Source organism: Cryptomeria japonica, chromosome 4, assembly GCF_030272615.1.
Source record: "Cryptomeria japonica chromosome 4, Sugi_1.0, whole genome shotgun sequence".
NCBI lineage: Eukaryota > Viridiplantae > Streptophyta > Pinopsida > Cupressales > Cupressaceae > Cryptomeria > Cryptomeria japonica.
In genome coordinates, this window is record NC_081408.1 from 65,812,308 (window position 1) to 65,826,504 (window position 14,197).

Below are 14,197 nucleotides of genomic sequence, written 5' to 3' on the forward strand. Positions count from 1 at the left end.
ACATGTTTACTCCTAAAAATTTTCAACTCATTTAGATATCTTATTTTCTAGTTATGAAATTGATCTTGGGACCTATGGGTTATGGGCACATAATATACTTTAGTTAAGTCAACATAAATCATATCAATTATGTTCAATTACATCAATCTCCAAACACGAATGCCAAGTGTACCACTTTTAGACAAGGGATACGAGTGGGAGCCACTCCCTAGACTTAGTCTAGGACTAAGCTCATGCCATATCTAAATGCAAGACATCTCAAATACATCAAATTATCTCAAATGCAAAATGCCATTTTCATAAATAAGCAAGACATACTCAATTGGGCACAACACTAAGAGAACGGATCCCAATTGATCCCTTATCAAAATTCACATATATGTTATCATGATTCCATAATAGAATATCATCTCAAAATCATCAAATACCACTTTTCAATAATTCCCAAGTTTGGACTAAAAACTAGTCATGAGGCCAATTACCATTGATGAATGAATGAATGAAGGATTTTAATGACGTCCGTGAGACTAAATAGTCTATGAGACCAAGACAAACAACCTTAACTGATGGACCTCAAAAACCTTGAAATTTCAAAATGCGTAAAATTAAAATGCAAGAATAGCCTTTTGATTCTAATCAACTCAACAATACAATACTCCCTCGATTTGGCATTTCAACATCCCAAATAGAATTGAACAGCATAACCTCATATATACTCGTAATTTCAAATTTTGGTTCACAGAAATCATATAATCATCCAAATGGAGAGATTTAAACTAGAAGAATACTTTAATTCACTCAACAATTCATTTGCAACAAACTAAAATCAATTCAATTAAAAAACAGAGGAATTTGAGTTCCTACCTCAAACTTGACCAAATCTTCAAATTGACAATGTAATTGAACATAATTGAGATGAGACATGAGTTTCTTAAGTGAAGTTACCCATAAACTATGTAAAATTTTTTGAATTATTTTAGCAGAAACCAGAATGAATCTATACCTATAGTCCAAAGTAATCTAGTGAGGCATGATATCTAAAATCCAAAATCATAAGTATTGGATCCAAGAGTATAGCACAAAAATCCAGTTATAGCAATCTGTTATACATAATATATCAAAGCAATTTTCAACCATATCAAAGCAATTTGCAACCATAGCAATTTGTTATACATAATATATCAAAGCAATTTTCAACCATATCAAAGCAATTTGCAACCATAGCAATTTGTTATAAATAATATATCAAAGCAATTTGAAAAATGTGTTTTATGTTTATATGTATTTATTCAAATAATTGATCTTTTGTCATTGAAATATAAGGATATATACCACTTTATTACTATTGAAAATTACTCACCGAGAATTAAAACAAAATAAATCTAGGATATGGAATAAAATTCTCTTAAGGTTTGACAATGGATGTATCCCTCAAATCAATCACAAAACTAACTATATAGATCAATATCTTACTTGAAATCACATAGAAAAGCTTATTGATTGACTATGAACATGTTACCTTAGGATGAGCTTAGATATGAATTTGGAGTTATCAAAGCAATGTTAACAACATGTATTGGACCTCTGGGATAGCAACATAGAGAAAGTGGAATATAAGATAAGTGAGAGTGAAGTGCCTTGGATGGAATGTTGGAAGAGATGTGTGGGACCCTTGCACACCCCACACAAGCATTTAGAAGCCATAAAAAGGTGTCGTTCGACCAAATATTTATGATTGTCCTAAGGGTACCAATTGTGACAATCACAAGTTTACCAATGATACTGCCTACTCAAACAAGTTGTGTTTCGAAACCCCACTAGGTGTGTATATGTAATGGTAATGAAATGTCCTAAGAGTATCTCTTACACTAGTATGCACAAACCTTGGTGTCAAAATGATTTTGGTGTGGCCTTGGGCCAATGGTGGTTGACTGTTACAATTAGGACAATGATCTTAAACACAATTTACGGTGTTTATAACTCTAATGTCCCAATCTACTTGTATATATTTTCACAAAACAATTAACAACCCAACCATAGCTATTAATAAGATTTCCCCATAAAATTCATGCAAAACGTATCATCATTGAAAGGATAACTAAGTTGCATTTAGTAAGAGACCTCAATGAGTGGAGTTTCATGCTGAAAAGAGTACTTGTAATAAAGATATTGAAATCAACAAGGCATTATGCATTAAAAAATCCACAAGGAAGATCTAATATTTATGAATGAAATTGCAAATCAATCTAAGTTACATGTTTGATATCTTACATATATCATGACAACATCAAATGTATATATGCACTCAACATACCTCTTTGCTTGTTTATTTGAGAATGTTGCTAGGAATTAATAGGTGAATGATACATTGATCTATACATGTATCACTTGTACTTTCCTGATACTTTCATCCCTTTGTCAAGGCCGCGTACCCCCTAACACTTGAAGATTGTTTTCACCCTCATGATTACTTGAAGTCCATGCTCAAATAACACTAAATGACAATAGTTAGTACAAAATAGTGACTATAGCGAAGGAAGCCCAAATTTACTCATACTCAACATAATAAAAAAATAACTAAATCATCTGGACCATTATTCATAACATAACCTCATTTTCACATCATGGAAGGCCAAAATTACAAGGATCACACTTCTTCAAAGGAGCCATTGTTCAGAGCCACCAAACTATCAACAAGAGTAGAAGCTATTAGGCTCATACAATTTTAGGACATATAAAGAGTTGAATCAGAAGGGAGAAAAAAAATGAAAAATTGTTGAAATATAATCTTCACAATTCTGTCATCACGAGTGCATACAATCCAGTGAGGAGGAAAAAGTTGAGTAGTGTGATTAGGATCAGAGCCATCCAATCTAGGAGGCATAATATGAGACTCTTTCTAAACCAATGCTAAGGGCTATTATGATTTGAAGCTTCTCCTAAATCCTCACATTTTGTTGTCACATAATGAGGTAGAAGAGGCATATTCAAAGTCTTAGAATGAGGTTGATATATTTATGGATGGTAATATATGTAAGGATATATGACTGATATATGAAGGATATATGAAAGATATATGTAAGGAGAATAATTACTCCATATTAAGTGAAGTTATGGAGGTACTTGCCATGCATGTAAACTGGGGAGTGTAAAGGAGTCTTTGGATTCAAGAAGAACATTAAGGAGAAAAGGTTAGTTATATCAAGGAAAAATAAAGAAAAAAGGAAGTGATAAAGAAGGGAGGAAGAAAATAGGGAAGAAAGTGAAGAAATAAAGAGGGAGATCTAATTTATTTTTGTATGTAGCATCTACTACTCTTTTTCTTGTTGAATGATTTTGCAATATTTGAGAAGAATGCAAGGCATGAAGTAATGCTCATAAGGCATGAAGGAGCTATGTAAAGCACAAACCATACATATGAATACATGAAAGGCATGAATCATATATGTAAACCATGAAGTAATACATAAATACACATAAGGTACAAGCATATATGAGAAAGGTTCTGATGAAGTGGACATGCTGAAAACACATCGATCATGAAGCATACAATAGAGAGGTATTCATAGAATACACATGTGAAAACATCTCATTCATGAAGTAACAAAATGATAAAGAAAATGACAAGTAATAAAAAAAATTACAAGGATGAGGCATATTCATAACTTTTGTAGTCCTGCCATGGATATCAACACTAGAAGCAACTCATACTATTAGTGTACATACAAGAAAATATGGGAGTTCATTATACCTAGCAACTTGTGGTTTTGTTGTTTGTGTTGGCTCTATTGGACCTTGCAATTAAGATTCAATCCACATTATTCAATAATATTCACTGTGCAACATAATGAAATATTGGAAAGTGTATTATCTTGTTGAGCTTTGCTTGGTTTCGAGAATAGTTTAATATTCTCTACTTAATAGAGCCAACCATGTGAAGGTGGAAGCTCATTTGGCCCCTCTCCCCCCCTAACATCACTCTAAATTCCCCGTTAACATCTTATAACATTCATTCATTCATTCATTTATTCTTTCTACCATTAATAAAATATAACATTAATTCATTAATATCACATAACATTTATTAACACATAATATTGATTAACATTAATTAACATGCAACAGTCATCAATATTAATTAACACATATCATTCATAACCATTAATTAGCACATAATTACATTCATTAACACATAAAAATCAGTCATTATCAAATAAGGCAGATTACAATCATTTCTTTTTTTGTTTTTTCTTTGACGCTATGAAAAGACTAAGTGGAACACCTATTTCTTCATCATTTACCCCCTCTGTAGTTGTTCCGCCCACTGCTCATGATCTTGATGTATTCCTAGTCCTATATTGAGGATGAGGACACTAAAACAAAGGGGAGTCCTCTACAATAACAAAGAAATGGGTTAACTTCAAAACAAAATTTACCTGATGGGGCCACATTATTTTTTCTAGAGTCAACCTCAACATGCTGAACACCCTCTAGATCATCTGGAGTTGAAATACTAAAGGTTACATTAATGTTGAACACCAATTGCAATTATATTTGTTTAAAGGAATAATAGTGGTCCTCTTTACCTAATTAGGGAACATCACGTTCTTGATGTTGTGTGCCCAGATCATGCTCCACTTGGTCACCACTGACTACATGCTCTAAAATATTAACAAAAAAGGTTACATTAATCACTACTCTAATTACAAATTAAGATATTTAATTGTATTAATAACTACATAAATAAATTTGAATAGAAAATGAATACCTCGACTACTAGGATGCACATCCGAACCTTCATGTGCAGGTGGTGTTTCAGGATTAGCAGGCTACATTCCAATGTCATGCACATTGTTATCATATCTTCCTTATTTAAAAAAAATATAGTCACTTTATGTTGGAACCCAACATCAATTAGATTATTGGTAAATTATTCAATTTGAATCAATTTCCATTTAGCATATTTACCTATCTGATAGATGCACTCGAATATTATGTATGCCCACTCAATTCTCATAGCCGATCAGCCATGGCTGTATAGCCTTGCTAGTAGGCAATTATCTTGTCATCTTTTGTGAATGCTCTATTGAATTCAAAGCCCTACATTTTTGCTTGGTATCATAATTTTGCTTGCATTGTTTGATAAAAAAAAATTCATTTGCAATTTATTAATATTTTGATGGAATATTTCATTTACATGAGATACTTACAATATGTGCAACAAGTTTCATATAACCACTAGAGCTAAGTTTGTGTTTCCCATGATTTTATTGCCTTGCCTTCGTTGCCTTTGACATGTCACTTAGTCTATAGAAATTTTGAAATATGTTAGATTATAAGAATATAAAGAGTAATTAATTAGTCCATAACTACATTCTTAAAAGTATCCCATACCTTCTTTTAGCATCTGGTGGTGTATTTCCTTTTTTCCTTTCAATTCTCTCCTTGGCATCCAAAATAAGGTCTTTCCACTCCCTCTCTGGAATCATGAGGGCACGCTCATAGTTTAGGTTCTTCTCTAAATGGGTCATGTATTGGTCCCTCACATACTTTAGATATGTTCCAACTTTTTCAAGGAGATTGGTTCTGTCAAAGGTGTCATTCCCAAACCACTCAACCATTTGGTTTTTGAATTAATCTTTTAACCCTTTTTCTTGGTTATTCCACCTTTTAAAGCAAAAACAAACCTATTAGATTTAGAAATGAACTGAAGCTACATTTATTATAGTTCAAGAAATGGATTAAAAGAAAATTATTCTAGAAATGATATGAAATCAAAATAGTGGATTAGCGTTAGTTCACATATAATGTACCACCTTTTACGTATGGTGGGCCCAAATATCTGCAATGCAATGTCACTAAGATGTTTATAGAAAATATCATTTCCTGCAAAAAATTCATGGGATCATTAGTCCAAAATGAGGGATCATAAAGTAAATTACAATTAGACTATATATAATAATTATTTTAAAGTACATGGAACCTTCTATATCTTTAAGGGAATCATTTATTCGTTGCTCACCACTAATGTGGCCTACAACGTTCCAGTACGATCAATATGAGAAGATCCAAAAAATGATGGTATGTTATCAATAGTAGTCACCTCTAGCACATCCTCATGTGCATCTCCTCCTGCAGAAAATGAATCCACTATGAAATACCCCCAAGAAAGAATGCTTGAAGGGAAATAAACACATAACGAAAGATAGAGAAAAAGAGGGATCTACCAACAGTGGGTGAGCCAATATGACCTGTAGTAGAGGATGTCTGCATGCTATGTGTTGCCGACATTGCAGTCAGCAATACAAGTGGGACTAACCTCTAATGAGGCAGCGGTGACATTTGCACAAGAACATTGACAACACCTGAAGAATAATACATTAAATATATCAAACATTAATTATATGAAAAGTACAAGAATTGTAAACAAGGATGAACCTTTATTATGGACATTGACAGTATCAAGTATGATGTGTTTTGGGTACTCAAAGTGATAAGCCAAGCAAGCAATAATCTAAGAAAAATGTCATCACCTGAAGTACCTACAACACCTTGATCATGGCCACCTCTTTCATGAGGGTGCATAAATTTTTGTAAAAACAACACGTACATATTTTAGTTAATGACACAATCGAGAATAAAATATAAACCATTATTGAACTTTTGTTATATTTAAAGCTTTCATTACTGCTTACTCACAAGTTTTCTCCCATCTGAATAAATACTTGCACCCTCTCTCGTATCTCAGCAATCATAGGATGCACGACTCCCAAAGCAACAATATCTTTACTAATTTTCTAAGAGGATTTATTATGAATTCCATAGGGTGTGTGGAATTTTCAAGGTCATCATCACTTAATCCTATTGAGTCCATATCCCTAGAGAGGTGATCAGGTACTGTAACTCCCTTTCCCTTTCCTCGAGCATCCGTCTATGTCAAGAATATCATTAACAATTATAAAATTAGTCTAAATCACTCAAAAAAAGAACATAATAATGTAACAATTTTCTTCTATCTAATTTGTACAATTGCAATGAGCTTTACCTACTCAGTAGAAGTGTCGTGACATACATCCCTATTTGTGCTATGTGATGGATCCATATTGCCTTGTGACCAAGAAAAAATATAAAAAATGTTAACGAAATTAAACCAATAGACTTAGCAAAAAAACTTCATAATAAAATGGTATATTGGATTCATTAATTGGAGGTTGGTTAATTTAAATTGTATATAGTACATACCACCCCCATGATATTAAATTTGTTTGTATCTATACAATTCAAACTATAATCAATTAGAAGATCTCTGCCTGCACTTATTGATTTTATTGCACATACAAATACATGATTTCGCTCACGCGCCTCTAATATGCGATTGGGTTGTTTATTAGTTGACCCAGATCGCGTACTATTTATAAAACCTGCAATATTCCCTATTGCTTTTGGTCGACCATCAATGTATATAGCCCCTCGTTTACTTTGATCATTATTTCTATTGTATATAATTTGTTGACAGTTCATACCTACGCATACTTTTTTTATATCAAACAATCTGCATCGAATTATTGTAATTGTAACAAGGTCCAACAAACTCCATTAATTCAACAACTTTTTTGTAACAGACCTTTATGTCATCCATAAAAGATAGGCAGAAACCATGTAATGATGAAGGTGCTATGTGATATATCTTATTGTTAACACAAAAATCAATGTTTATTGGAGGAAGTCCCTTGGGCACCCACTGTTTCTGTAGATGTTTGTACCTCAATGGCACCTCAATGTTGCCTTTTGTCTCATCATCATAAGAACATGGCCCCCCTGAGAAGGAAAAGTTTCATGCATTTATTTAATTTTATTCTAATATTTTGACCTCTTGTTGATCTCCGTATTATAGACCTTCTACATGTGTCACTTTCATTTTCTATTCCTGCGTTTCCCTCACTCGAGGAAGACACATATGACAAATACCTACTTGGGGGTACCTGCACTCCATCAAATGAGAGATTTAATTGGTAATGAGAGAGAAATTTTACAAATGAGGGTAATGTTGATGAAGAAGTCGGCCCTAAAGTTGATTTTGGGATTAAAATTTGAATAAGTCCAATTGGGGCCTTAAGGGTTGATAACTATATTAGATTTGATGCTAATGTTGAGGTTTGAAAAACTGAGGAAGTTTGTTTTCCAAGTAATTTTTAAAAAATAAACTATTTCTATAGGGTGTATTGACTAGTTATACCTATCCATCCATGAGACTATGCAGGATCCTTGTCAAAGGGGTTCATGTTCCTGCACATGTAATTCAATTATCTTATGTTAGCTAAAAATCACATAGTACACAACATGAACAACATGAACTTTGTAGATAAAAAGAGTATTAAATGATAAAAAGATTTTGTCATCAAAATCATTGTAATTTTTTTAATTCCTTACCTTTACTTTATGTAGACTATGTAGGATCCTCAACTAAATGGTTGACGATGTATGTAGTCAATGACCTATTCCTACCAAGGGTGACAACATCACACAGGGACTATACATGAAATCAACAACATCAATTGAGTATCATAAGCATTAGTATATTTGTAAATTGATAAACAATAAATACATACATATCATAAGCATTCTAAGAATCACATGATGTATCATCATATATTTAATTGAGTATCATAATTAGCATCACATATGTGTCATCATAAACATGTAATCCATCACATATGTATCATAAATCACCATCCATCACATAGGTAATAAACAATCCACATTCTATAAATAAACACAAAGTTCAAAAAATATCACATCTATCATCATAAACATGTAATCCATCACATATGTATTTTAAATCAACATCCATCACATAGCTAATAAACAATCCAAATTTCATAAATAAACACAAAGTTTTAAAAATGTCACATAAATAGTCACTCTCCCTATCTCCATCTCCATATTAAAAGGTGCATCATGAATTAATTATGTAATGGCATTAGAATTCAAAACATAATGAATTCATTATGTAAAAAAAATTCTTTCAAGAAATCAATATTAAATAGATAATATCCTAATCGCATAACTCATACATTTCATTCATCATCATGAACATCATGATCATGATCATGATCATGATCATGATGATGATGATGATGATGATGATCATCATCATCATCACCAGTATCCTCATCATCATCATCATCATCATCATCATCATCATCATCATCATCATCATCACCACCACCACCACCACCACCACCACCACCACCATCATCTTCATCATCCTCATCACCATCACCATCACCATCACCATCACATTATCTTCGGTATCTTCTTCTTCCATCACATTATACTTTATCGACCTTCCTCTTGGATCATGTCTAACAACAAATGACCAACCCGGTTTATGTGGAACCTCTGAGTAAAATACCTGCTCACATTGGCTTGGAAGAACATAGGGCTCATCCCCAACTGGTTCAAATGACCTTGTATTAACCATTGTAAAACCATTATTATGTTCAATAACAGTTCTATCAGGATCATTTTTATTCAATCATAGCATGTACCATTTGACGATGAACAAAACTAATTTGAAGGAATTAAAGTCACACTCAAGTATATCATCCAAAATGCCATAGTATTGATTTTGAGACTATTGAGGAGCATGCCATTTCTCGATGAAATATTTGTCACCTCAAAGACTGCAGTGATGCCAGAATCACAAGTTTTCTTCGTATCATCCAACTTTTTTATGCAAAATTTATGACCATTGTAGCACATAGCACTGTGGTGTTTGACCTACAATATGTCAAACATGTAAAATTTATTGCATTGTGAATTGATAAACATATGGGTGATTAATAAATTTATGCGTACCTGTTTATCTCTTAAACCATATGCTAAATCAATTTCCCTTTGTGTAACATTGGAATCTCCATTAGGATGAGCTTCTTTAACCAATGAAGCCACACCTTCCCATGTTAGTGTGTGACTAGAATGTTGACAACATTCAATCCATACCATCATCCAATCAAGATTGTTTGCAATATAAAATGTAGTGCATCCCACTCTCGACCAACTGTACAAAAAATAAATAGACATCTTACAATTGATTTATTTTGAAGATTAAGAATTAAATTAACTATAATAACATCTTATAATTACCTCTCACTTTCCTCAATCTACCTTTCCTTGTCAAGTATTCCCCTTCAAACTTGTCAATGGGGTTGGGATCCCAAATGTGATCCTCGTGGATCTTTGTTGCAAACTTAGGAAGATATTCAGAAATATACACCATAGTCTGGTATACCATATATCCCTCCACCATAGAACCCTCAGGATGTGCTATTTGTCAAACCAAAGCCTTCAAAAATTTCAAGTGACTCTCAACCATCCACATTGACCTAGTGTGTATAGGTCCACAAAATTCAATCTCCTCAACTTGGTGTATGAGGTAGTATTCTTGTGCATTCAAAAAAAGCTGGAGGTAGACACTTTTGCATTTCACACATTATATGAAGAATTTTTCTCTTCCAATATTTTATATCTTCTTTATGGATTTCTTTACATGACAACCACCTACAAGATATTCAAGACATTGAAAAATATATTATATAATAAGTAAAAGAAATCGCAAATATAATATCTATACAATGAACTGAACAAAGATCACTACTTACCTCATGTATTTTCTAAGATCATATATGACTTGCTTGACATTATTGTCAAAGTTGTCTGGAAGAGATAAAGGTAGAATGTACTGCAACAGTTATAAAATTATCTTTTCATTTTTTTCTAACATAATACAATGAAAAGTACATGCGCAATACTTAAATACATAGTAAAAACACAAGAACATGAATTACCTTAATGAAGGCATGCCAATCATGTGTTTTCATCCCTAGCCCAAATTCAGTTTTCTTTGATATGAGATTGTTTGTGTTCGCAGCAAATCCTATGGGAAATCAAATTTTTCGTATGACTTTTTTAATAGCATTGCTTTGCTGGTCTATTAATAACCAAGGAAGCTCACTTATATTAATCTAGTCTCCACGGCTATTTGATTGAATGACATTTATCATATCATGATTAGAATCCTAAACATCACCACATATTTTGACATTTTTTTCTTTGTCACGCCTTCCATCCAATATTTCCCATAATGTCTCTGTTATATTCTTTCCAATATGCATAGTATCAAATAAATGCACAATTTGTAACTGCTCGTAGTAGGGCAACCTACTAAATTGTCAAGGATATCTTTTTAGTCCCTTAGGAAGGTGGTCATTTATGCCTTCATGACCTTCACGATCATCAATCACATCGTCAATAAATAAAACAAAATAGAAAAGATGTTTTATGACATAAGCCATTAGATGGAATGGCATTACCTTGACAATTAATTCTATCATATTCCAACTTCCACATGTGAGGTGTCATTCTTCGTGGCTTTGATGTATTCTCTTCTTTCCCATTGAAAAGATGTTTTTCACTATTTCGATACTTATGATTTTTGTGGGGAAAGTGCCTATACTCATCAAACACCTTCTTTCCTAAACTTTTTGAATGATGAGATTTCATCTTTGGACCACAAACTGGACATGCAATTTTTCCCTTTGTTTGAAGACCTACAAGATAATGTATAATTGGATTAAATATGTTAATTTTTTGAATTATAATGTTCATGCACAACTTAAACACTATAACATACCACAAAAATTTGTTATCCCCGAGGCATCATGTATTGTCCATAGAAGCATCACATGGAATTGAAATTGTCTTTGTCCTATTGGTTTAGAGATGTCATACATAGTGACACCATTCCATAACTCCAAGAACTTGTTGATAAGAGACTCGATATATACATTCATATCTTTAACTTGGTACTTACCTAATCGAATGAACACAAACATTACATAATTATTATGACCATTTTACTGCAATATTTATAGTTAAATGTATACTACTATATTTAAATGATAAAATACCTGGAACAATAATTGCCAACATTATGTGCTCCCTCTTTATTGACATCCATGGAGGAATGTTAATGTTGATAACAAAAATAGGCCACACTGAGTAAACAAATCTCATCTCTCCAAATGGATTGACACCGTCCACTGCCAATAAAAGCCTGAGATTATGAGGTTCTTCTTTAAAGTGTGGCCACTTTTCCTCCATGTCCACAAATTGTGAACCATACGCAGGCATTCGAATAATGTCATCTTAACTTCTATTACGTGCATGCTAATCCATAACTTGCCAACCTAGTACACTTGAATAATCGTTGCATATGTAAAATAATGGGAATATAGAGAAGAACATTGCCAGGAACCCTTTTTGTTATTTGGTCTTTTCGATATCTACTGAGATGACATTTAGGGCATTCAGTTTGAAATTCATGTTGTTTGTGATATATAATATGATCATTGGGACAAGCATCTATTGCTTGATACTCCATTCCAATATATTTCATAATGGTAAATAATTGTCGATATGAGCAAGGTAGAATATTTGATGGTGGTAACAATAACTCACCTATCAATCTACAACAAAAAAATATAATTTGTTAATATAAAGAATATTAATGGTGCAACATTATTCACCATTTATTATCACATATATGACATACCTTAACATACATGATATTGTTATGTTGGATAAACCATTTAGAACCTTCAAGTTCACCAACAACAATACAACGGAGAGAAGAGTTGTTTGCGAGCCTTTGTAAAGGGCCTTAGATTCCTTTTCAAGTATAGGGACATCATGAACAACATCAAGGTCATCTTCATCATCATGATCAGTTGCATGAGTACTAAATGTGTCATGGATCAATGTATTTGTACCATCATCTTCAATTGTGTTTTGTGGCTCATGATCATCATCTTCCATGGGATCATTATCTTCAACTTTGATATTCACACCTCCATGTTTGTCCACTTCGAAAACCATATTGTCTGGGTTGTGTTGATCTATATCATGTGCTCTGGGGTGCTCGACCTATATAAAATGATAAACATAAATAAACCATGATCATGATCTCATCATCAAGTTATTTATTATGTATATAAATTGTTAAAACGATATAATGAAAAACTTACCAATGAATGATAATCATGTCCACCTTCAATGTGACCATGCAGCCTACAATGTTTCTTAGTTGTTTTTATTACAAGTCTTCTAGTCTTTAACCCCTTACAAATTTTGCAGGGACAATAACATTTTCAATCACCTTTTCTTTTCAAGTTAGACCACAATCTAGCAATTGTCTCCTTATTTTGTTGTTCACTAATATTGTCTAACATGGTCTTTCTTCACAGGCAAGAAAATCAGGCTATAGAACTAGTTATATAGAAGTTGAAATGTTAGTTATGAAATCACATTTCAGTATAATATACCAAATTAAATTACTTGAACATAGAAATTATGAAAATTGAAGAAAAACCATTTAACTCTTCTTTTTGATCTCAAAACATATCTAATGGCTTTGTGGTATGCAATCCTTGTATCATAGCTTAAGTTGACTAATGTCTAATTGGGGTAATCCATGAGTGTCTAATGTGAATTCATTATCAATGTTGTGAAGTCATCGAGAGTATGGGGATAGTAATTCCTTATAGGATCCTCGCAATAATGTCCAAATCAGTCTAAAAGGAAAGCAGCTATCCATTGCCATGCTCATGCATACTTACATGACTAATGTTTCCTTTGTGTATCCTAAACATTGGAGAGACCTTATCTGACTTGCCTAATCAATTTGTTTTCTGTCCTAATATAAAATTTTGAGTTCTACCCTTGCGTCTACATCAAACTTCTCACATCATGTTTCTTCAACAAAACACACTATATGGATAGGGTCAAGTATTATGACAACTAATCATAATACGTAAAGATGTGGTTCACACATTAGTGTTGGCTCTCAACAATGCCACACTTCCAAAATTGCCAGTCTCAAGACTTCTCCTATTGGGTCAACACTCATTGATGGCCACAAGGCCAAATCAATATATCTAGGCTTCGAACTCCTTACTCTAGGCTTGGAGGGCCCTACACAAGGTCTATGAACATTCACTTGGTATTACAATACAAAGAGCCTTCCTCTAGAACTTTTTTTTCAATGCACACATCATTGGTAATCATTGTTATGATGGTTGGTCTATAAGGACGATAAATAAAATGCTTATTATTTTTCCACCCTTTGAAACTACAA